Genomic DNA, 22,071 nt, shown 5'->3' with positions numbered 1-22,071 from the left:
TCCAAAATATTAATAATGTCAATATATAGTATGAATATATTGCCTCACGAATTGTCAACTTTGCTACAGAACAACAAAAAATAAATCACATATAAAAGAAACAGCACAGGCTTGAAAAAAAAATGTGGTATTCTCTGTAGCTACCACCTACTGCAACCTCTTCTATGCATATAACAGCAAGAAGCTATTTTGTGAACTGCTTGAAAAATTGTAAATAATTGTTCAAACTGTCATTAGAGGGAAAACCATCAAAACCTGAAAAGTAACAAGGGAATAAACACAGAATCTTTATAAATAAAATGATTTATTCTTCAAGAAACACAAAACAAAATATAAGCACTGTGGAGTACAAAAGGCAAAATGGAGTTGCCTAAAAACACAAGGTAATCGAAGTTCCAAAACAGAATCCAGAAAGCAAAGTCAAAAAACAGAGCAAAGAGTTAAAAAATTCAAACATCTAAGAAAAGGCACAGAAAGAAAGAAGAATCACTCACCAACTCCCAAGCACATTCAAATGAACCATAAGGGGCTCTGGGTTGTCCCTACCTTTATAGGGACAAGGGTAGGTGGCACCGCCTCAGGTAGACCACCCACAAAACACGAAAAACATAGCATAGAGATAAGGAATAAAGCAAATGTTATTGGGTACTGATTTCAGCCTTGAGATTGCATCCTTATTGTAAAACAATGCATATGGGTCATTTTAGAATAGAAAATAAAAACTGAGATTCTACTATTTTTGAAAAATGTCTATGTATTCTCCTTGGCAACTTTTCACAACCAGGTGCGTGGTTTTCTGAAGTTCATTTTGTGAATATTGCAGTTTTTGTTATTTTGAGAATAATTCCAATGATAACTAAGACTATTCCCAAGATACAGTCAAACTCAGTTTTAACGAAACTCGGTAATAACTATTTCTCGGTTATAATGACAAACTCGGTAATAACTATTTCTCGGTTATAATGACAAAAATTTATTTTTGAAAGATATACCAGCTATTTGCATGTAAATTTGCTGTTATAATGAGCAAAATCTCAGTTATTACGAACAACACTTGACCACATCCTGGACTTTTGCGAGCCACTAGCGGAATAAATTTCAATATGCAATAAATTTCTTATCTGATGCCTGGAACAATGTGACGACTGTTACCATACAGAATTGCTTCAGGAAATCAACATCTGTTATTTCTGAAGAAGATGATGAATTGCTGTTATCTACATGGGTTTACCAAAACAATATTGAAATTAATAATGGAAATTTTTATGACTATCAACACGTGGATGACGAATTGTTTACTAGCAGAATTCCTACTGAAAACGAAATCATAAACTCGCTGCTTCAAAAAGACAACGATGAAGATGACAAGGAGGAAGACACCGCTGGAATATTGGATTTACCAGAACGCAGTTTACCAACATTGTTTGATGCCGAAAACACCTGCAATAGATTGATGGCATTTTGTCAAGGGACTGATGTGAAAAAGCAAGTGTTGGATGAATTAAGTGTTTTAAGAGGCAAACTGCACGACTGTAGATTACAAAGTTTACAACAAAAAAGTATTTTGGACCTTCTTAGAAATTAGTATATTGTACTTAATGTATGTTTTCATTATGGGCTAAATGTATATTTTTTTCAATAAATCACTATTACTTTAATAGACTGAGTAAGTTTTTGTCAAATTCGCATTTCCCGGTTACAGCGAATTCCGCTTATAACAAGCAAATAGTGTCGGTCTCGTCAAACTCACTATAACCGAGTTTGACTGTATGTTATAATAACTGATACTTTCACTCATACTAATATGGGACTGTCAATTTAACTTCCATATATATTTTATGGTTTGTGGAAGGAATCCCAAACCTAACCTGCGGAGAATGTGTAACGTCCAAGGGTATTACAGTTAACGAAAACTAAAATCAAAATTGAAACTTTTATTAAAAAACATTTTCTTAAACTAAAATAAAATAATTCACAAAACCAAAATGAAAAACTATAATTCAATGAAACTATTAAAGTAGCTGGAAAGACTAACTGAAATAATAAAATACTGAAAATATTTTTAGTTTTCATTTTTGAATGAATATTCCTGCTGTTAGTCTTTAACCCTTGTAACTTTTACCTCTAAACCAGAAAATCATCCCCCATGAGCCGCCTGCATATATATTCATCCACTGAACGGCGGGTGGTGACGGAGGGTGGTTGTTTACACAGCATTTGCAGTGACAGAGCAAGCTGAATACGAGCATGCAAAGCATGTGAAATAGAAAGTGATTTACTGTGCCCCCTTTCTTTGTGCTTCTTATACAGTGCATCCAGAAAGTATTCACAGCGCATCACTTTTTCCACCTTTTGTTATGTTACAGCCTTATTCCAAAATGGATTAAATTCATTTTTCCCCTCAGAATTCTGCACACAACACCCCATAATGACAACGTGAAAAAAGTTTACTTGAGGTTTTTGCAAATTTATTAAAAATAAAAAAACTGAGAAATCACATGTACATAAGTATTCACAGCCTTTGCTCAATACTTTGTCGATGCACCTTTGGCAGCAATTACAGCCTCAAGTCTTGTTGAATATGATGCCACAAGCTTGGCACACCTATCCTTGGCCAGTTTCGCCCATTCCTCTTTGCAGCACCTCTCAAGCTCCATCAGGTTGGACGGGAAGCGTCGGTGCACAGCCATTTTAAGATCTCTCCAGAGATGTTCAATCGGATTCAAGTCTGGGCTCTGGCTGGGCCACTCACGGACATTCACAGAGTTGTCCTGAAGCCACTCCTTTGATATCTTGGCTGTGTGCTTAGAGTCGTTGTCCTGCTGAAAGATGAACCGTCACCCCAGTCCGAGGTCAAGAGCGCTCTGGAGCAGGTTTTCCTCCAGGATGTCTCTGTACATTGCTGCAGTCATCTTTGCCTTTATCCTGACTAGTCTCCCACTTCCTGCCGCTGAAAAACATCCCCACAGCATGATGCTGCCACCACCATGCTTCACTGTAGGGATGGTGCCAGGTTTCCTCCAAACGTGACGCCTGGCATTCACACCAAAGAGTTCAATCTTTGTCTCATCAGACCAGAGAATCTTCTTTCTCATGGTCTGAGAGTCCTTCAGGTGCCTTTTGGCAAACTCCAGGCAGGCTGCCATGTGCCTTTTACTAAGGAGTGGCTTCCGTCTGGCCACTCTACCATACAGGCCTGATTGGTGGATTGCTGCAGAGATGGTTGTCCTTCTAGAAGGTTCTCCTCTCTCCACAGAGGACCTCTGGAGCTCTGACAGAGTCACCATCGGGTTCTTGGTCACCTCCCTGACTAAGGCCCTTCTCCCCCAATCGCTCAGTTTAGATGGCCGGCCAGCTCTAGGAAGAGTCCTGGTGGTTTCGAACTTCTTCCACTTATGGATGATGGAGGCCACTGTGCTCATTGGGACCTTCAAAGCAGCAGATATTTTTCTGTAACCTTCCCCAGATATGTGCCTCGAGACAATCCTGTCTCGGAGGTCTACAGATAATTCCTTTGACTTCATGCTTGGTTTGTGTTCTGACATGAACTGTCAACTGTGGGACCGTATATAGACAGGTGTGTGCCTTTCCAAATCATGTCCAGTCAACTGAATTTACCACGGGTGGACTCCAATTAATCTGCAGAAACATCTCAAGGATGATCAGGGGAAACAGGATGCACCTGAGCTCAATTTCGAGCTTCACGGCAAAGGCTGTGAATACTTATGTACATGTGATTTCTCAATTTTTTTATTTTTAATAAATTTGCAAAAACCTCAAGTAAACTTTTTTCACGTTGTCATTATGGGGTGTTGTGTGTAGAATTCTGAGGTAAAAAATGAATTTAATACATTTTGGAATAAGGCTGTAACATAACAAAATGTGGAAAAAGTGATGCGTTGTGAATACTTTCCGGATACACTGTATATCAAGATGTAATTCAAATGCCTGAAATTGTAATGTGCTGGTTAACAAAACCTTTACCATATGGAATGAAAAATCACGAATGAGTAACATTTCAGTTTATTTCTCAGGTGTCTGCTTTTTATTAACAGTAATTCACCTGTCACTTCGCACATTAGAAATCATTTTACTTTCTCTTATACTATGTACAGAGAAAGTATAGTAATTATGAAAAAATTCAATCTCGAGATTTTGATGAATGATGAAGAAAATACCACTTTTTGGAATTATGTCTGTGTGTGTTAGCACAATAACTCAAAAACGCAATCAGATAGATGGATGACATTTGGCATGTGGTTGTTACACCAAAAGTGTAGATCTGTATTAACTTTTGACACAAATCCATCAACTGGAAGTGGTACTTGACTTGAAAACATACTCGATTTTTTTTTTTTTATTCATGCTGCTGCAGAGTCCGGTTTATTCAACTTTACTTTTATAACAATTGTTCAATATTTTATTGATTTGACTTGATTTGTTGTTGATGGTTCTTTAAGGTACATAATATAAAAATATAATTGTCTTGTGGTTTACTCCTCAAATATCCATCCCCATATCCGAGTATATGAGAAAGTCTACAGGAGACCACTCCCAATTTTTGAAAATAAAAAGACACTAATCAAGAAACTGACTCGGTCATCATAAAAGATCAGCATATTGTCACTGACCAATCACTTTTGCTTTAAAAACATCGTTTAACAACCAAGCAATACAAACTTTGTAAAATTCCCGAGTTGGCAACGTCTCTACTGAACTACAGGTAGGTAGGCAAACAGAGTCTGCCAAATGATGAAAAACTAAACATACTAATGTGTTTTTGCATTTATTCTATACTAGCAAAATACCTGCGCTTCGCAGCGGAGAAGTAGTGTGTTAAAGAGGTTATGTAAACATATACATAGATATACATATATACATATCTACATATACACATATCTACATATATACACATATATATATATATATATATATATATATATATACACACACACTTATCAACATATATATATATATACACATACATATACAAACATACATACACACATATACATATACACATACATACATAGTGCGTTGTAACACGGGCTGTGATTGTTACATGGGAGGGAGACGACAAATCACAGCTTCCCGCTTTCTAATCGGGCCTGTGATTGGTGCTGCAAGTTTAGCTTTACACCTGTTTTTAAGGCTTATTGACTGAAAGGGTCTTTCATGAAAAAAGTTATGGCTTTGCTACAGGATACACGCTCCACAAGTTAAGGAAGTAAAAATAAAGGTATATATTTCTGTTTTATTTAAACCTTTTAAGTTTGTATGCAGACGGTATGGTGGCGCAGTGAAAGGTGCCAGTTAGGAGACCCGGGTTCGCTTCCCTGCGTGGAGTTTGAATGTTCTCCCCGTGTCTGTCTGGGTTTCCTCCGGGTACTCCGGTTTCCTCCCACAGTGCAAAGACATGCAGGTTAGGTGCATTGCGATTCTAAATTGTTCATGGTGTGTGGGTGTGTGTGCCCTGCGGTGGGCTGGCACCTTGCCCGGGGTTTGTTTCCTGCCTTGTGCCCTGTGTTGGCAGGGATTGGCTCCTGTATTTAGGATATAGCGGGGTGGATAATGGATGGATGGACATTTGTATGCATAGCCCCATTTGCCCGTTTTCGTTTTTTTTCTTTCTTCAGTAATATTTCAGCAAACCCGGAGCTTGTCAGTTCAAATCCTGGTACTGACACCACTGTGTGACCCTGAGGAAGTCACTTCACCTGCCTGTGCTGCAAAAAACAAAAGTAATGTAACAAATTGTACCTCAGATGTTGCAAGTTGCTGGAATAAAGGCATAAATCTGTACTAACCCCTACTCTCTCTTCTGTTTCCTTTTCCGGTGTCCTGTTGGTGGTGGCGTGCGCCACCACCATCTACCCAAAGCATCATGATGTTCCAACAATGATGGATGGATTAAAAGCCAGAAGTCTGTATGACCATCAGCATCAAGTGACTCCGTGAAAAACCCTAACTACAAAGAGGACTATTTCATTTATGTTAGGTAGAATGCCCAGAGGGGACTGGGCGGTCTCGTGGCCTGGAACCCCTACAGATTTTATTTTTTTCTCCAGCCTTCTGGAGTTTTTTTTTTGGTTTTTCTGTCCACCCTGGCCATCGGACCTTACTCCTTTCTATGTTAACTAATGTTGTCTTATTTTAATTTCTTATTTTGTCTTTTATTTTTCTTCTCTTCATTATGTAAAGCACTTTGAGCTACTTTTTGTATGAAAATGTGCTATATAAATAAATGTTGTTGTTGTTGTTGTAAGTCAAATAGATAAATATGTATTATACACACAGGAACTATTCATTTATTTTCAGTTAAGTCATCTGCAGCAAACCTTTATAAATGAGGGTTTCTCCTTTTTAGATAGTGCAAACTGTTTCTTCTTCATTGAAAATTAAAGCAGCAGCTGCCAAAATATGTAGCTTTCTTATTAATTTTTCAATATTGTGTAAAATAACTTTATAAAGTAACATAAAAGGTTTAAATACTGGTTATCCTTTTACACTAAAATATTACTAAAGAGATACAAAAAAAGTAAAATGCATATGTTGTTTTTCTTTAAGGAGATTAAATATTGAAGAAAGAAAAAAAAAAACTAAAACAGCCAAATGGGGCTATGCATACAACTTAAAAAGTTTAAATATACAGTAATCCCTCCTCCATCGCGGGGGTTGCGTTCCAGAGCCACCCGCGAAATAAGAAAATCCGCGAAGTAGAAACCATATGTTTATATGGTTATTTTTATATTGTCATGCTTGAGTCACAGATTTGCGCAGAAACATAGGAGGTTGTAGAGAGACAGGAACGTTATTCAAACACTGCAAACAAACATTTGTCTCTTTTTCAAAAGTTTAAACTGTGCTCCATGACAAGACAGAGAGGACAGTTCTGTCTCACAATTAAAAGAATGCAAACATATCTTCCTCTTCAAAGGAGTCAAGAGCAGAGACTGTCATAAAGGCAGAGGAAAATCAATAGGGCTGTTTGGCTTTTAAGTATGCGAAGCACCGCGGCACAAAGCTGTTGAAGGCAGCAGCTCACACCCCCTCCATCAAGAGCACAGAAAGAGAGAGAGAGACAGAGAAAAACAAGCAAGCAAAAATCAATACGTGCCCTTCGAGCTTTTAAGTATGCGAAGCACGGTGCAGCATGTCGTTTCAGGAAATAGCTGCACAAAAGATAGCAACGTGAAGATAATCTTTCAGCATTTTTAGACTAGCGTCCGTATCGTCTAGGTGTGCGAACGGCCCCCCTGCTCAATCCCCCTACGTCAGGATCAGAGAAAGTGAGCGCAAGAGAAAGAGAAATGTAAGCTGGGTAGCTTCTCAGCCATCTGCCAATAGCGTCCCTTGTATGAAATCAACTGGGCAAACCAACTGAGGAAGCATGTACCAGAAATTAAAAGACCCATTGTCCGCAGAAACCCGCAAAGCAGCGAAAAATCCGCGATATATATTTAAATATGCTTACATATAAAATCCGCGATGGAGTGAAGCCGCGAAAGGCGAAGCGCGATATAGCGAGGGATTACTGTATACACCTTTATTTTTACTTCCTTAACTTGTGGAGGGTGTATCCTGTAGCAAAGCCCTAACTTTTTTCGTGAAAGCCCGTTTCAGTCAATAAGTCTTAAAAAGAGGTGTAAAGATATTGACAATAAGCTACGCAAACCCACCAAGACATGGAATCGTTTAAATCAAGGCGCGAGTCGAAAAACACCATTCCATACTATTAGTTAACGATTAACACATTTCTATATGTATTGTAAGCATACAATACAACTGATAATATGTTGCGCTTATTTATCTGGTGTAGCGACATTTTTGCACGTTTAACGGCTGAAATCCAATGTGGTTTGTGCCCTTCAGAATGAAAACAGTTTGCATTTACCTTTTTAATAAAAGGCGAGCTTTTAAGCCTGAGAAATCACCCCGTAAATGCACATGTTTAATTGCACATGTGTTAATATGTATGCTTACACAGTATTAACTCTTTTAGGGCTAATTTGTTTTTTGTTTCTTTTCTCCCAGGGCTGAATATTTTTCCAAAAACTAACATTTTTTAAAAAAGAACACAAAGCAATTGTTTAACATATCAAATCAACAAAAAATATTTACTTTTGACAAATGTTACTGTCTTGCATGTTGTATGAGCCTGCATACTCTATGATTTCACATACATATCGCATACACTTTACACAGCAAAGTCTGATCTCACTCAAAGCAGCCAATTTCAGTCATTGCCACATTGCACTCCTTACAATATGTGTTGCTTTGGTGCCTATTTTTCAATTGTCTGTTGCTGCACTTTCTCACATATATTGTTAGTGTGTACTGTAGAGAGACAAGTCACCCATTTGCCATCATGCCATGCCACTGCCACCAAGTTTTCTGCCTGCATGAAAACCGTATTGTCACCTCTTTTCATCTTCTGAAACTTTATGAACTTTATGTATGGCATTATAGCCTGGCTCACCCTATGGGATTTGCTTCTGTTTATTACAGAAGTGAATAAAACTTTGCAGCAGCACGTACCTAAGCCACCAGGGGACAAAACACGTTTGGACCAATGCTCCCTGAACTTATATCACCAGTTCTGTCCCATCTCTATTTGTAATGCCACAGCGCGCTTCATCTCGTCTTTCGTTGTGGGTTTCCACTTTGAAAAACGAGAATGCGATGCAAACGCAGCCCGCGATTCAAAAAAAATCTCTGCCTACCTGTTTGTCTCGTCTGACAGTAGCTGAAAAGCAGCATCAGGAGAGAGCAGCCTGAAGTACAGCAGCTGGTGATCTGTCGTGTCCAACAGCAAGCCATGCCGTCTTGTAAACTCCGGTAGCCAGATCGGCTCTCAACGGATCAATGTCTGTGTATTTATCCCATGCGAACCTTGCCGTAGATGCATCGGCTGCGCGAAGGCACTCAACTGGCAGCAGATCCGCTGGCGCGGCATCGGCTGGTGTCTGATCAGCTGATGCCTGCTTCTCACTCTCTTGCTCGATCTCCTGATCACTGCCAATAAAATCTGATTCTGAAAAATCAAGAGTCCGACTCCGGGATAATGCGCAAAACATCGTCTGCCGAGTGTTTTCTTTTCTGCACTCGCTTCGCTGCCTTTTCACATGTCGGTGCCATCTTGCCTTTGTTTACATTTCGCAACTCACGCACACACAAGGTTTAGTTGCCGAGTCAACGAGTCTAGCATTCCTCCAAGCACAGAGGGAATGCCTGTGACGTGACAGTGAGATTTGTCGCCATTAACAGCTGATTGTCGCCCCCTATCCCTGGATGTCGACTTTTGTCGACGTTAGCCTTCAACCCCTCCTGTCGATAAAAGTCGACATCCGCCCTAAAATAGTTAAAAGACACTCAACAATTAACGTCATTTACCTTTGATAAAAGGCAAGCTTTTAAGCCTGAGAAATCACCCCGTAAATGCACACGTTTAATTGCATGTGTTAATATGTATGCTTACACAGTATTAAAAGACACTCAACAATTAACGTCATTTACCTTTGTTCCCGCGTTTGAGTCGTGCTGTAAATCTCTTCCTTGTTTTCAGTTCACGCGATTACGCGATACGTGACTCCGCCTCCTCCATTACAGTATATGGACAAAAAAGAGGTTCCAGTTATGACCATTACGCGTAGAATTTCGAAATGAAACCTGCCTAACTTTTGTAAGTAAGCTGTAAGGAATGAGCCTGCCAAATTTCAGCCTTCCACCTACACGGGAAGTTGGACAATTAGTGATGAGTGAGTCAGTCAGTGAGGGCTTTGCCTTTTATTAGTATAGATTTATTAATTTATCTTTTTTAGTTCATATATACAGCTCAAAATACCTGATATTGTGAAAATAATCCAGTAGCAGAATTATATTTTAAAATGTTTGTTCCCCTTTTTTCAATGTTTTTCTCTCTCTCTCAAAATAGAGAGTTGAAATATTATTCTTTTTGTTAATATCACCAATGTCATGCCTATTGCATACCTGGATTTTTCCTGCCTTGAATCCAAACCTGCTGGGGTAGGCACCAGGATTCCTGCGATCCTACTCTGGATAAACAGGTTTAGATAATGTATATATTGTTCTTAATCTCAGATGCTGTCTCCTGCCCGTACTCCTATTACCTACTCTTGCTGTGCTCATTAAGGGTTTACTGTTCTTATGCATGGGCTATTCAAGTCTTACTGCCTCTAACCTTGACAATAAATTCTTGGTTGTCTTTGATTCCCTCAATACAGCTAAGAGTCCTGTTCTTTGTAAGCCTCCATGATTTTCATGATCACACCTGTCAGAACACAGTAGAATCTGTTTTCTGATTTTTTACATTTTTTCAGGCCTGCAGGTGACAAAATTCTGTCTATAAATTGTATGTGCCTGAGATGGAATCAGCGATCAATATGGCTGGTAGAAAATAACAAAGCCCTGTGTGGGAGATATTTTGAATACAATATTGAACAACTCAATCCTAATAAAACAGAAATCTTATTAGTTGGTACCAAATCTGTCCTCTCTACCCTTCGTGAGCTAAAAATTGACATTGATGGGATCCTGGTTCAACCCTTAGCATCAGTCCGTAATTTGGGTGTCATCTTTGATCAGCTTCTTACTTTTCAATCACATATTAGCTGAATAGTACAGACAGCCTTTTTTCATCTTTGCAACATTGCTCATCTGCATTCTTTCCTCAGTGTGAAAGATACTGAGACACTCACTCATGCTTTCATCACTATCCATCTGGACTATTGCAATGCTTTGTTTTATGGCCTCCCGACAAAATATATCAATAGATTACAATATGTTCAGAATTCTGCTGCTCATTTACTTACACACCAAGGTTATTATAGTTAACGAAAACTAAAATCAAAACTGAAACTATTATTAAAAAAACATTTTCGTAAACTGAAATAAAATAATTAACAAAACCAAAATGAAAAACTAAAACTAAACAAAACTATTAAAGTAGCTGGAAAGACTAACTGAAATAAAATAATAATTTACTAAAATATTTTTAGTTTTCGTTTTTGATTTAATATTCTTGCCGTTAGTCTTTAACCCTTGTAAGTTTTAACTCTAAAACAGAAAGTCATCCACCACGTGCCGCACGCATATATTCATCCAGTGAACGGCGGCTGGTGACTGAGGGCGGCTGTTCATACAGCACTTGCGGTGACAGAGCAAGCTGAGTGCGGGTGCGTAAAGCTTGAGAAATAGAAAGCGATTTCCATGCCGCCTTTCTTTGTGCTTGTTGTATCATCAAGATGTAATTCAAATGGCTGAAATCAGAATGTGCTGGTCAACAAAACGTTTACCATATGGACAGAAAAATCACGAGTGAGTAATGTTTCAGTTTATTTCTCAGGTGTCTGCTTTTTGTTAACAGCAATTCACCTGCCACTTTGCACAGGAGAAATCGTTTTTACTTTCTCATATACGAAGTATAGTAATCATGAAAAAATTCGACTTCGATATTTTGATGAGTCTTGACGTTATAGACTAACCAGTGTCCAACAATACTGTTTTTGGAATTGTGTGTGTACGCGCACGCATGTATGTCTGTGTCTGCCTGTGTGTATAAACACAATAACTCAAAAACTCAACTAGATAGATGGATGAAATTCGGCATGTGGATGTTACACCACAATTACAGATCTGTATTAACTTTTGGGCCAAATCCATCACCCGGAAGTGGTACTTTACCTGAACACAGACTCTGCAGCTGTATGAAAAAAAAAACGAGTATGAGTTTTTCAACTTTACTTTTATAATAATTGTTCAATATATAATTAATTTGATTTGTTGTTGATGGTTCCTTAATGTACATAATATAAAAAATAATCATTGTCTTGCGGTTTACTCCTCAAATATCCATCCCCATATCTGAGCATACACGAAAGTTGAGGGGAGTCCACTCCCGGTTTTTGATAATAAAACGACACTGATCGAGAGACTGACTAGGTCATCGTACAAGATCAGCATATTGTTGCTGACCAATTACTTTTGCTTTAAAAACATTGTTTAACAACGAAGCGATACAAACAAAGGTAGAGAGTCTGACAAGTGATGAAAAACTAAACATACTAATGGGTTTTTGTATTTATTCCATATTTATTTATCTTTTTTAGTTCATATTCACAACTCAAAATACCTGATATTGTGAATCTAATCCATTAGCAGAATTATATTTTAAAATATTTGTCTCCCTTTTTTCAATGTTTTTCTCTCTCAAAATAGATAGTTGAAATATCATATTCTTTTTGTTCTTAACATCAGCCATATCATACATATTGCATACCAGGGATTTATCCTGCCTTCAATCCAAACCTGCTGCGGTAGGCTCCAGATTTCCTGCAATCCTACTCTGGATAAACAGGTTTAGGTAATGTATATGTTGTTCTTAATCTCAGACGCTGTCTCTGTTGCTTTATGCCTGTCCGTACTCCTATTACCTGCTCTTACTCTGCTCATTATCGGTTTACTGTCCTTTATGGTGGTCTGTTCAAGACTCTCTGTCCCTAACCTTGACACTAATGCTTGTTGTTCTTTGTTTCCCTCAATACAGCTAGGTGGGGTCTGCACACTCATTCAAGTCTAAGAGCCCTGTTCTTCCTAAGCCCCTGTGATTTTCATGAGAAAATATTTTAAAAATTATAAAATTGTGTAAAATTGTTCATATTCAGTGTCTAGTTTGATTATGCTTGTTTTTATCAGACAAAAACAAAACCAGATAGTAAACCAGGCAGTGTAGTAAGCTTCCACTAGCATTAAACTCGTATCCAAATCTGTTAAGTGTACAGTTCTGTCTGATTGTGACACAAAACTAACTCCGTAGGCGCTCCATGCCATAATTACTAAAACTAAAACTGAAACTAATATATATAAAAATAAAATAGAAATGTCTTTGTGAAATAAAAACTAAACTAAAACTAAAAATACACGATGAAGGAAAACTAAAACTAAACTGAATTTCCAAGTAAGATCAGAAAAAATATAGAAATAAAAACTAATATAAAAAGGCAAAACTATAATAACCTTGTTACACACACTAAAAAATCTGCTCACATCACTCCTGTCCTCTATGATTTACATTGGTTACCAGTTTCTTCAAGAATCAAATATAAAATTATCCTTCTCACCTTTAAAGCCCTTCCATGGGTTAGCCCCTCATTATTTGTCAGAGCTGCTGCTTCCTTACACTCCTGCCCGTGCATTACGATCATCGGATGCTAAGTTACTCACTGTACCTAAATACAGGTTAATAACTATGGGTGACAGAGCTTTCAGAGTGATAGCCCCTAAAATTGGGAATTCTCTCCCTCTCAGCCTACGCGAGGAAAAATCTATTATTAATTTCAAACTTCTGTTAAAACACATCTTTTCAATGAGTATTATTCTTTTTCGTGTGTGTAATTTCTACTGTCATGTTAATGTGTGTATTGAATTGTAAAGTGTCCTTGAGTGTATGAAAGGCACTACATAAATAAAACTTATTATTATTATTATTGAAGGCATTCATTAAAAGCATATTGTGTTGAGCAGGATATGTTGTGTTCTGTTAACATTTACAGTAAAGTACCCATAAACCTTAAAATTCACCTAAATTTCATTACTAATTGGCCCATTCTGGGCAAGAAAAGGAAAGGATAAGTGCCAATAGTCAGTACAGATTTGTTCAGCACAAATGACATAGAAAAAAATTTAAAAATTATACAATTGTTCATATCCAGTATCTGGTTTTGATTATGCTTGTTTTTATCAGACAAAAACAAAACCAGATAGTAAACCATGAAGTTTAGTAAGCTTCCACTAACATTAAACTCATATCCAAAACCGTTAAGTGTACAGTTCTGATTGTGACATAAAACTAAACTCCGTAGGAGCTCCATGCCATAATTACTAAAACTGATAAAAATAAAATAGAAATGTCTTTGTGAAATAAAAACTAAATTAAAACTAAAAATACACGATGAAAGAAAACTAAAACTAAACTGAATTTAAAAGTTATAAAAAATATAGAAATAAAATCTAATATAAAAAGGCAAAACTATAATAACCTTGGTAACATCTACATCAGTGGTTCCTAAACTCGATCCTAGGGACCCAGTGTGGCTGCAGGTTTTTGTTCCAACCAACTTCCGTTTTTCATTGGTCTCTTGGCCTAATTAAGTGAGTCATTATTTCCCAGTTTCTGTGTTTTGGAGTCAAAGTAGAAATTAGAAAATAAGTTTGGTAGATTTCAGTTATATGGGGAATATGTTTTTTTTTTTTTTTTTTTTTTAAAGTCGGCAACAGTATTTTCAACCTAATTTCCATTCTGCTTTTTCAGGTACTCTAATTATTTCATTGATTATTTACTAACTAGTGGACCTGATACTGAAGTCATTGCTGCTTTCATCATCCTTGGTGTCTGCTATGCTAGTTGTTAATTGTCACTATTAGGGTTAAATGAAGGGAGCAAACTACAAAGGAAAAGGGGAAAATAAAAGGAAAATAATAAAAGAGTTAAGCATTTATAGCTTTAGAAAAATACAAATATTTTTAAATGCCCAATAAATGTAAAAGTCATACTGCTGTGTTTTTCTTAATGCAGAATAAGAGAAGAGTAAAAAAGACCAGCTGTACGAAATCAGTTGTTATCGATTATTATCACCAATTGTGAATCTGGTTGGAACAAAAACCTGCAGCCACAGTGGGTCTCCAGGACGAATTTGGGAACCACTGGTCTACATAGACAAGTGCTGGGTACAAGATTTGTGCATCAGCATCTTCAACTGCATTACTGCGCCACCCTACTGAACTGCTACTTATCTAAAAGATACTCAGCGTAAAAGCCAACAGCACTCTATTTTTCACTACTATTAAACATTCAATTACGGTCAGTGACTCATCTGGACAGGTATAGACAATAAGCAACATTCTCTCTTCTTCTTAGGTATTCAGGGCAGAAAAAAATAAAAAGTACCACAAACTAGTAGATGAGCTTTCTGCAGTCTTCATTTGGGTTGTTGAAATCAAACATAAATGATACTATAACTTCAAGCATGGTTGGCACAATCTAGACAAGCTCGCTCCTCTCAAAAGAAAATATGTTTATATGGATTTACATACATATTTAATAAATGCATTTTACATAATAAAATCTCTAAACAGAAAACAAAAAAATACTCGGCAAAAAATATAAAATGCGACAGCTTTCTTGGACAGCAATGAACAGCAATTTTGATCTCCAACTGCTGCAGTAATTAATTTCCCAAATTTCTCAAATCTCTTCTAATAAGAAGTTGATTCGTTTAATATTTGCTTTTGTATACAGTGATCCCTCGCTATATCGCGCTTCGCCTTTCGCGGCTTCACTCCATCGCGGATTTTATATGTAAGCATATTTAAATATATATCGCAGATTTTTTGCTGGTTCGCGGATTTCTGCTGACAATGGGTCTTTTAATTTCTGGTACATGCTTCCTCAGTTGGTTTGCCCAGTTGATTTCATACAAGGGACGCTATTGGCAGATGGCTGAGAAGCTACCCAGCTTACTTTTCTCTCTCTCTTGCGCTGACTTTCTCTGATCCTGACGTAGGGGGATTGAGCAGGGGGGCTGTTCGCACACCTAGACGATACGGACGCTCGTCTAAAAATGCTGAAAGATTATCTTCACGTTGCTATCTTTTGTGCAGCTGCTTCCTGAAACGACATGCTGCACGGTGCTTCACATACTTAAAAGCTCGAAGGGCACGTATTGATTTTTGATTGAAAAACAAACTCTGTCTCTCTCTATCTGCTCCTGACGGAGGGGGTGTGAGCTGCCGCCTTCAACAGCTTTGTGCCGCGGTGCTTCGCATACTTAAAAGCCAAACAGCCCTATTGATTTGTTTGCTTTTCTCTATCTATGTGACCTTTGAAGAGGAAGATATGTTTGCATTCTTTTAATTGTGAGATGGAATTGTCATCTCTGTCTTGTCATGGAGCACAGTTTAAACTTTTGAAAAAGAGACAAATGTTTGTTTGCAGTGTTTGAATAACGTTCCTGTCTCTCTACAACCTCCTGTGTTTCTGCGCAAATCTGTGACCAAAGCATGACAATATAAAAATAACCATATAAACATATGGTTTCTACTTCGCAGATTTTCTTATTTCGCGGGTGGCTCTGGAACGCAACCCCCGCGATGGAGGAGGGATTACTGTATATGTGTTTTAACCTAGCAATCTCCCACATTATCTTTGGTACAAGTTTACTTTATCTACCTAAGAATGATTATTGAGCTGTTATGCATTTATTTATTTTGTGACCTTCTGTTGCATGGAAAAGTATATTCAGCACAGCATGTGGGTTTTCTTTATGTGCAAGCCTTTGCACTTACAGGTGACACCTTGTAAGTGTTTAACAGAAACAGCCTCTACTTGACTTTGGACTTGTTGAGTAACAGTGCTAACCTGCAGCATCCATTGTGTAGGATGAAGTTTATTTTTACTCTATGCTGTTGCATATGCACTTTCTGATATATTTTGTTGTGCAAATGCAATACAAATCCACAGTATTTTTAATTCACACTGTTCCCCAATGCCACCTACTAAATACAGTAGTTCTGTTAATGACAGCAACTTCAAGGCCTTGCAATTAATAAAAAGGAATTGATGGAAACTCTCAACACTTGATTTTTGTATTTTATTTTCACTCGCATGTACATTTTCAAACAGTAATATCTTTACTTCAAGAAATATAGATCCAAGAATTTGGAATTAAAGGTATTAAATATCAGTGCTACAAAAAGTCTACAGAAGAGTCCATGGCTAAAAGGGATGAATTATGAGTAGGGCTGGCTATCAGCACTGATGTCCCAATTCGATTCGATTCCAATTCACAATGCCCCAACTTGATGCGATATTGATTTTATCTTGACTGAATTAATGTGCACCGATACTGTATATTTGAAGTGGTGTTTTTTTTTTTGTTTTTTTTTTTAAATTACTTAACTTTACATAGAGAAAATTAATATAAACAAATTTCAGTAAAAAACTTTATTTGAAGGCATCTACATACAGTAGTGCTTTCAAAACATATGAATAAGCATGGAATGACATTTAAGAAGAAATACTTGATTAGTAATGAACAGTCAACAAAATATCACTGCTCTTTATAAAAAAAAAAAAAACACTTTTGTAGCACTGCACTCATTCAAAATTCACCCATAATTTAACTAACATATGCATCATTACATCAGAGTCCACACATATTATGGGGTGTTCCTTGGTTTAATACAATGGCATTTACTTCATAAGACATCTATATCATTAAAAAATATTTAAATATTGGTTCTTAAATAAAAAATGTTATTCAACAACCTATTCATGTGTTATGAATCTCCATGCAGACACCCTTCAGCTAAACCATTAGCCAAATTTATTTTCCTATTGGACATTTAAAATAATCCTGAATTAGTCAAAATTAAAGCTAGATTGGGAAGACTCATGTCTTTCTATAATTTTACAAGTTACACATACTGTATCTTCAGTTGCTCATTTATAAAAGTCACGTTAATCGGTCTCGAAAACGTGTCCTAACAGTCCTCAGACAAAAAAGGAAGCATTTTAAAATTAGGATCTAGAGCTGATGCTTGTTCACAGCAGCAATGAATGAATGGAACATACTAGAAAAAGGATCAGCCATAATGACTTATAATGCCGCTATTATGGAGCTACTTCAAGCCAGCTGCTTTAAGCACACACTCACTTTTATAGCACAGGCTGCTTTGAAAATTCCAACAATTGCCTTTTTGCTTTGCAGGGTAAGGGGCATTGTGGGTTCTCTTATCTTTAGGGTCTCTTATTTTTACAGATTAAAAAAATTGCTAAAGATTCTGTTATTTTTGAGTGACAAACAGAAGTCCGGAGCGAAATGCTGTTTACAGTGCAGATTGTTTAGGTTCAACTTATTTTGATGTCGATTGAGGCAACATTTCTGGGTAATGTCGGGATAAATGATTTCTCAAGTTTCTTGTGTTACAACAATAATTAACCTCTGAGCTGCACAGGTTACATATGGCTTTGCTTTTTTATCTAGTTGTTCTTTACCATTTGTGTCTGTAGTAAGTCCACACATCTGATTTAAGTGTCTAAGATGCTGATTTCAGTTAAAGGAGGACACACCATTTTATGCGAAGTTTAAAGTGTTTTTTCCATAGAAAGCCTTAACAGGCACTTTAGTGCCATCTACTGGGTTGGACACCAAAACAAATGCTAAGCAAAAATCTACATACAGTAATTGTGCAGGATAGAGATTCCCAAGATCTATCTTGAGACTTTAAGAATCAGTATTGAATTGTTTAAACAAAAAATAACGACTAACTGGAAAATAGATTAATTTTACCTAGGCCCAATTATGAGGTAATATTAAAAGCTTACCTGAGCCTTTTCAGTTTAAGCAAATGAAGATTAAGATGAGACATGACTGAAGAGTTTAAAATTATGATGGGAATTTAGTGCAGTTGATCGAGACGGTTAATTTAAAATGAGTTAATCAAGAACATGGGGGCACAGTTGGAAACTTGTAAGGGTAAATTTCACACAAACATTAGGAATGTTTACTTTACACAGAGAACCATAGACACATGGAACAAGCTACCAAGAAGCATGGTAGACAGTAAGACTTTAGGGACTTTCAAAACTAGACCCGATGGCATTTTAGTAGAATTAAGTGGATAGGACTCGCAAGCTTTGCTGGGTTGAATAATATGTTCTCGTCTAGATTGTTCTAATGTTCAGCATCCATTTGTTGTCATAGGCATATGTCAAAAACAAAGAAGGCATGTTTTCTGAAATCAAAATTGCCATTTCAAAGTGAACGTATTGTGGAACCTATTAAGCATTTATGAACAAGGTGTCCCATCAGCAGGACATGGCCATAGTTCAAACTTATTTTTTTATGTTGCAAAAAAAACCACAAGCCAATCAAAAGCAATAATGGTAATTGTATATATCCAAGGGAGTTTTCTTTCAAATGAATCACAAGTTTTCATTTTGTCTGCTCTCTTTCATTACTAAAATATGCCATTTGCACACATATATGCTGATACACGCTGCACATCACAGCTGAATGAATCTGCTTTAATCAAAGATCACACCTACATCGTGCCATATACAGTGATAGACTCATTACTTAGAGGAGTTTTACAGTATACCAATGATGCACAGTTGTCTATGATTGGTCATTTGTACTATATGTTACAGCTGTGCGTAAAAGACACCAAATATACTGCATGTGAGGCAGCTCATCTTCATGTACCATTACACATCATTACACAAAAGGCTCGAGTCACTTTCAGATTACAGTTTTGACTATTTAGATTGACACAGCATACAGTTTTATAGTTCAAGCATCATGGGTTCAATTACCATATTTGAATGCAGTCTACTGCACATTCTCCCTACATTAGTTTTCTGAGTACTGCTCTTCAATATCAACTTAGCATACTGGCAAGTACTGTTACGCTGTCCTTGTGCTTCTCAAACTTACATGCAACGTTCCCCTCTTCAATCAAATGTCACTGTATCACGTCTCTCGCATTGCTGTGCCACAAGCATGAGAGAAAAATGCCATTTCAGCTAGTGACTTACACCAACAGAAGTGATAGACAACAGCATACAACATTTTTTATTCTGTTTCTAATCATGCTCTCTTTAATGCACACCCCAAAAAGGCAGAAAGGATTGCAATTAGAAATGGAAAATAAAACTAAAGAGTAGCCATGCAGGGGTGCTGAAGCAAGCCCTTGATGAGCAAGTACAATTAGAAACAGGATTTAAAAAAATTTGACATAGCTTTGTCGATCCATTTGGTGGCTTTCGGTTTTGTGAGGCAGATTATACCATTAACATGTTTCACTTGCAACCAAACAGCAGCCACCTGTGACCCAAAAGAGGCCAAGAAACACTGGTTTAGGTGTATGTTGTGTGTGTGAGACTAGCTATGTGTGCGGCCCTGTCCATAGCCCTTTCCAGCCCTGTGCTTAGGGCAGCCAACAAAGGACCTGTCTCCTGCCCTGTAACCAACACTAGAAGAAGCTGGTATGAAACTGTATGTATGTATGTATGTACTTAGTTTATTCCAGGCATAAAATGCAAGAAAAAACTAGAAATAAAAAAATAAACACACAAAAACACACTGCAACAGAAGGCAGGAGAAGACTTTGCAGCACAAAACTCCAATCTATTATACAAAATGTAAGGTTTCTCTGTGTCTATTGGTAAAAAGAATTTGTTTCAATGACTGGCATGAAAAATAATTTTGAAAGTAAAGTTTTAGATGAGTATGTAATTATACGTATATAGTTACAAATTGTCTACTTACTGCTTCAGGGTGATATATACTGTAGTGTGTTTGTGCATTTGTGTATTTTTTTTAGCAATTGTAATACTTGCTTTGAAAGATTGTTTAATAGCAAGAAATTATATGGGTTCTGGGATTGTGCTTCATAAAATGTCTTATTTATGTACTATAAAAATCAAGTTTTTTTGGAGAGAAATCCCAAAAGTGCTAATTTCTTGTGCTTTATTTAGTTGCTATTTGTACAAGGGTTTTTAATCATATATATAACTTCATTAAAAATGTGGAGTGTTTATTTTTGGGTACATAATTTAGGCACAATAATGCCAAAAAACCCCTTTGGTCATACTGAGTTAAAGGATTTTTTCCAGTTCACTCTGCTGACTGAAGAGTTTGAAAAAATGGGACTAATTATTTGACATCATTCAGTATTTGACCAACCCCAAGTGTCTTTTGCATCACAGCTGAAGCGAAGACACATGGGGGGAATTTTTTTTTTTTTTTTTTTTTTATGGGCACTACAGTTAATTATTTGAAACCTCAACAATACTTGATTTGTGGCTCTTCTGTAGCCTATTTTGAAGCTGTCTGTCCAAACACATCTGTACTTCTGTACCATTCATGCGTTTTCATCCATTACTACTACTGTTCTTAGATTTTGGGCCTTCTTGCTCATAGACTAGGACATTAACGAAAGATGCAGCAATATCGTACTAAGAGCAATTCTGCCAATTCGGGATTCTTTATCAAACAAGTGCGGCATAAAAATAAGGAAACCTTTCCCAGAAACCATGACATATGGTCAAAGATCCTGACAAATGAAAACCCCACACATTTTCAGTTATTTGATTTTTATGGCACTTTCATGTTTGTGAATGTCAGCTTCATTTGGATATTGAATGTTAAAAAAATTCAACGCCTATCACAGCAAGCAAAAAGCAGGTTGTCTCCTTTCTCATCAACTGCAATGGAAAATAAGTGCCATATGTCTAATGTTTCCTTAAAATTGCCTTTTTTAATATCCTCTTTCATCTTACTAATATTTTTTTCCATGTATGCCAGTTAATGCTATCTCAGTAATTAAAGCATAGATAAAATGATGTACCACACCACAAAAAATTGGGTCAGGTCCCACAAAATCTGAAGACCAGAAGAATTATGTGCAGACTATTGCCTTACATTAAACAATGCTGTACCATCAAAACTGATTGCCAAGCTCATAAAGCTGAAATGTAGCACCACCCTCTGCATCACCACCACAATACTCCCCATAAGGCAGTGTGTACTCCAGAGTACTCCTAGTTTACCTACAACTGTGCTGTCAGGCACAACTCTGTCATTAAATCTGTGGATAATGCCAGCATTGTAGCTCTGATAACCAACAGAAGAGATCTGCCTTCTGAGACAGTGGTACAAAGACAACAATATCTGATTTAGTGTCTCACAACCAAGGAGCCTGTGAGAAAGTTCAGGAAGACATTCAAAATCAGGAGACATGCAGTTTAGGTGGAAAGCACCTTAGATTTCTTTGGAATTGTAATTACTGACAACCTATAGTGGACTTATTGTCTAGAGTACAGGTAGCTTACCAAAACCCTTATTTCCTCATTCTGTTTGAAGTAAGCCCCAATGTCTTTAATCTATGCTAATCAACTGAAATAAGTTCTAAATAAAATCTGTTCTTACCTACTGCATTAACACTTTGTCTGCACAAAACCACAAAGCATTGCAAAGGGTGGTGAAGTTG

General features: G+C 37.0%; 1 protein-coding gene across 2 annotated transcripts in view; it reads right to left on the bottom strand.

Annotated features, from left to right (window-relative positions):
• Positions 1–22,071, bottom strand: part of aftpha (aftiphilin a) — a 139,013-nt gene that overhangs the window by 94,212 nt on the left and 22,730 nt on the right. The gene's annotated exons all lie outside the window — the stretch shown is intronic.

The sequence above is a fragment of the Erpetoichthys calabaricus genome, chromosome 15 (assembly GCF_900747795.2).
Source record: "Erpetoichthys calabaricus chromosome 15, fErpCal1.3, whole genome shotgun sequence".
Taxonomy (NCBI): Eukaryota; Metazoa; Chordata; class Cladistia; order Polypteriformes; family Polypteridae; genus Erpetoichthys; species Erpetoichthys calabaricus.
The sequence above is the reverse complement of the archived record's forward strand: the minus strand, read 5'-3'. Positions and strand labels throughout refer to the sequence as shown.